Source organism: Mesocricetus auratus, unplaced genomic scaffold (assembly GCF_017639785.1).
Source record: "Mesocricetus auratus isolate SY011 unplaced genomic scaffold, BCM_Maur_2.0 Super-Scaffold_100014, whole genome shotgun sequence".
NCBI classification, from domain to species: Eukaryota; Metazoa; Chordata; class Mammalia; order Rodentia; family Cricetidae; genus Mesocricetus; species Mesocricetus auratus.
In genome coordinates, this window is record NW_024429197.1 from 49982305 (window position 1) to 49987526 (window position 5222).

A 5222-nucleotide genomic window follows, 5' to 3' on the forward strand; every position below is an offset into this window, starting at 1 on the left:
CTATGAGTGCTCTTAGAATGCCCCTAAACACAGTTTAAATTATGCTCCCTTGTAATTAACTAATTTAAAACAAATACAGTCCACTCAAAAATTAAAAGACTGAGAGAAGAGATCTTCCAGCCACATATAGCTGATAAATGACTCTCAAATTCGATGTTTCAGAGCTTTTCCACAGAGAAACCAACAAAACAACAAAACAAAACAAAAAACTCAATAGAAAGAAAACATTATGACTCAGTAAAAGTTGAGCAAAATTTTGAATCACACTTCACCCAGACACTTGGCAAGTAGAACAAGAGGGTTTGATAGCTTGACCGGACTTAGTTAATTCAACCTAACCCACAATACACTGCTGCAGACATCCTATAAAGGCCAAGGTTGAAAGAAGAGGCAAACTTTGATGAGAATGTGCAGTGACCGCAACTCTCATTTACTGTCCTCAAATAAGAACCACAAACTGCTTTTGAAAGCCACTTCAGTTTCTTCAAAAGGTAAAATACACCAAACATCTGATTCAACAAGTCCACTCCCAAGTAAACATATCTATACACAGACTTGTATATAAATATTCTACAAGTTTTATAAAGTCTGAAACTAGAAATAAATAGATCACATATCACAAATGGACAAATAAATAGATCCATACAATGAAATGCTATTTAGTGATAAAAGTGAAATTAAAAAACGTGAATCACCAATAGATGCAGCCACATTAATGACTCTCCAAATATTCATATTGGGTATAAAAAGCAGATTCAACTAGTGAGTTGATCACACTACAGGGATGGTCCCACACCCAAGAGTATTTGTGCAGCATATACAGAACATAGTGAGTATATATATATATATATATATATATATATATATACATATATATATAGGACACATAATTGGATGGCAGGGCAGTAGGGTCTGAGAGGAGTTAGAGGAGTGAATATGATCAAAATACATTATATGGAATTTGAAAAGACAGAATACTATTTTTTTGAAAAGAAGGTGGTCCAAAAGGAGTTAAATCTGTACCACTCTATAAGTACAAAATTCTAGGAAGAAAAACTAATCTACATGATATAAAATAGACTGGTGAGTCTTGAGAGGACATGATGGTCACCAGCTTAATTGTGGCAATGGTTTTAGAAATGCACATGCTTGCCGGGCGGTGGTGGCGCACGCCCTTAATCCCAGCACTCGGGAGGCAGAGTCAGGCGGATCTCTGTGAGTTCGAGGCCAGGCTGGACCGACAGCCTCCAAAACAATACAGAGAAACCCTGTCTCGTAAAACCAAAAAAAAAAAAAAAAGAAATGCACATGCTTGTGAAGACTTAACAAGTATAGTTACATATAGTTTATGTAGTTTTATTGTCTACTAAATTCAAGTTCCTTTGTGAAAGTACAAACCCACCACATACACATACCACACATGCACACCTCACACACAATATACATACAACCCTCCATTCACATCATTCTCTTACCACACACACACACACACACACACACACACACACATTACACACAACACCCCACAGACATACCACACACACACAAATACAGTAATACCATACACACTACACACACATGCCACACATATACAACACACACATACACACCACAATACATAAAAAACACCATACACACTACACATATACCCCCCCATACACCACTCAACCACATTGTGCTTATCTGTTCTATCGTCATTTCTCTCTTTTAATTAATGTGGATACTGCCACTATAAACATGAGCATGCAAACATTATTGGAGTCCCATACTCAGAAGTAAAATTGTTGGATCATGTGAGTTCATCATGATGCAAATATAACAATGATAAATCGTATTTCCTCCTAAGGAATTACTTTCTGCAATGGATTCTGCTGAAGGACAGACAGGTGACGTGAGGAGTGACAGATAGATCATCTTCTATAATCTTCCTGACACGCTTTGAGGAATCTTTGCCCACAAGGAAATGAAGGGAGGCTCTGTGAGGATCTTCATGTTGCATAGGTGGACAAAAAGCAAAGGCACCGTTGTGACCAGAAATCATATTCTGCTACTGTCTACTACCATGTCAATTGTTATTTTTATTCAACTACAGAGCATTAATGTCACAGTTGATGGGGTAGAAAGCTCTAGTGCCCTGTGGCTCACCCTGTGGCTCCCCCTGAAAAAACTACAACCCCTGGCTTTGTGCCAAGAGTCACGCTAATTTCTACCGGGGCCCCAATGGGCCCATTACAGAAAAGGCTGTTTCCATTCCTATTCAGAAGGAACTCCTTCCCCCACTAAAGAGAACAGCTAGAAATCCCCTCCTCCTTCTGTCCCTCCCCAGACTCAGATAGCATCTCCTCGGAAGGTTCTGGAGGTAACTGTCTGTGCTGAGTCATCACACTCCAGGCTGGCTGCATTTCCTTCTTTCAGCTACACCAGTTTTATCCTGCACAGGCACGAAAGCCCTGCATGCGGTTTCCTTTTTATGTCTGACCCGCGCTGCTTTCATTATCTCATAGGAATGTTCAAAAATGAAAACGGGCTGCATTGTTCTGTTAGGGAGACACGGCGAGTTTCTCTTTCCCTTCACTTTTTAACTGGTTAGCTCATTTTATTTTTCTAGGAAAATCCAGAGGTAAGACAATTTTCAAAACAGAAAATAACCTACTGATCTACATGCATGAATTAGAAACTGTGACTTTAAAAGTCCAAATATTAAAAAAAAAAACCCGCTGGGCATACTGTGTGGCAAAAGCCCGAGTATATGGTAATACAAACCTGAGAGCTAGTGTAGACTTAGCCACTGGTTAACTGGTTCATATTGGATACATTATGTAAAGTCGGAAATAGTACTACCCCCAAGGTCTTCCGGGCTGCTGTGAGAAGCCGGTAGGCTGTCTGACTTGGTCTAGCACAGAACTGACAGAAGATGCCTAATGTTTTAACTCTAAAGCAAATAAAGACTTTGGGAATTTCTTACCACCAATTAGGAGCGCCTTCCAGAGCTGCCTGCCTGAAATCAAGTCTCGAGTCATCAGGTTGCTGGTGAAGAACATTGTCACAATGGAATCTACATAAATGCCATCCTGCCGAAGTTGTAGGTGTCGGGAAAGCATTTGTTCATTGAACATCTGTGATGAAAACATGCATAATGCTTTCCTAAAATTCCGATTTTGATATGTGGCTACTTAAAAGCAAGGCCAATTATTCCAAGTGTCTGGAATGTCAAGAAAAAGGTGGATAAAGGATGGGCTCAGGTGTGAGGAAGCATAAGCAGGAAGGAGAACCGGTCCTCACTGGTCTCTGATAATGTGTCTGGATTGGGTTTGGCACTTTCCATGGGGTCCTAGAAATCTCTTATTCCGCCCACCCGCATCAGGGCCAGCGCCTCATCCTGTGAGAATCAGGCGGAACCCTAACTCGGGCTGGGCCCCTGACAATACTGGCATCTCATATCCATGAACGCTAATAAGGGATTAGACACATGTCCCCAAATTAGGACATGGTAGTGACAGGCCAAAGTCTTGCTAGGGCTGAAGGAAGGAACACTAGCAGTGCGTGCGCAGCATTAGCTCTAAAGACAAGGTTGCCACACCAAGCTTGCGGCCTGTGCTTGGTTGGCCTCTAGGTGGTGCCCTTCTACGGTGAGCCTGATTAAGGCATTCAAAGGACAGCAAAGGGAAAGCCTTGTGCCTGAAATCACCGTTTAGCTGTGTCGAAAGCAGATGAACCTCACAACGTGTTTTCATTACTTGAGTCTGAAAACAGCAAAGGAGGTGTAAATAATCTAGAAACATATGTACCCAGAAAATGACCCATCTTGTAGCATAATCCAAGTGTTTTTTCTTACCCTAAGTTTTATGAGGGTTACTCTATGGGCCTACGAAGTATAAAGAGGGGCTCACTCATGCCTGGCTGGGGCATTCCTTGGCCCTCCTCCATGAGCTGATGCTTGTACACTAACCAAAGTTAGAGATTTATGAGGCAATCTTCATCCGTCTCCTACTGAATATTTTAATCTGGGGTTCAGTGGAATCCCTAAAGGAAGATGACTACGGCTTCCAGGTTAACTGTGCTCTCATGTTTATTCAGATAATACATAGTGGAAGCACATAGGTATGTGGTTCAATGAAATTCAACCAGCATTTCCTTAGCTCACACAGTACCAAATGCTGTGTCAGCCCTGAGCTCACACAGACAAGCAGATACCGACACTCTACTCAAGAAGCTCATTTCCACAAGGAAACAGATGTGTAGGCCTGAAGTTGATAACTTGATAAATGCCATTCTAACAATGAGCAATTTCCTGCAGAAACCCAGCTGAGAGTCTGCCTACCTGATAAGATCTGAACACATTTTATAAAGGTAAGATTTGAACTTGGACTTGAAGCCATACTAACCTTTTCAAATAAAAAGGGGCAAAGAACACCATGGTCTATTCAGGAAATGCCGTGAAGTACAGTGCTACAAGAAAGCAGGGCCTGGGTAAGAGTGGGCAGAAACGGAGCTTGGAAATTAAAGTTGGGGTGCATGCTGAGGACTTAGCAAGCGGTGTTTTTGAGTAGCCTGATCATGCCTTCACTGTGGACAGGAACCTCTGGTCACAGCTGGAAGGGATAGATGGAAGAAGGGTGAGACTAGGAACTGGAGAGGATGCTGAGAGTCTGGGTCAAATATTTGGTGGCAGGACTGAGGGTGGGTTTATAGGCACGCATCACTGGATCAGGCCTTTGTAAATCCCTCAGTCTTCATCCGAGCTTCCCTTTACACACACACACACACACACACACACACACACACACACACGCACGTCCAATGTTCCTACTCTTACAGTTCTTGGTCAGATCAGAAGCTGATGCTACTCATGAATAATTTCCATGCTCCCAGAAACTTCAAGAAGGCCAACCAGGGCATCTCTTCAGCAGAGACCTCCAAAAACTGTCTGGGCATAAGAGGTCACTTGAGGAGGTTAATGTAGATTGACATCTCTCCCATAAATATGAAGTTTAGACCATCACAAAACATTATTTCAATTGTATTTAAATTATTTTCCAAACAACCGCCATGGAGGATATTGTCAGACTTTCAGCTGGCTGCATAAGATGTGCTCCTCATGCCTAACAGGGCCATGGAAGTTCTGCCTAAAGTCTCATCTCATACCTGCTTACATTCAATGCTGGTGAAATTTGGGGACGGTGTATTTGATTTCTAGAGTTGCTGTAACAAAGTCCCCCAAG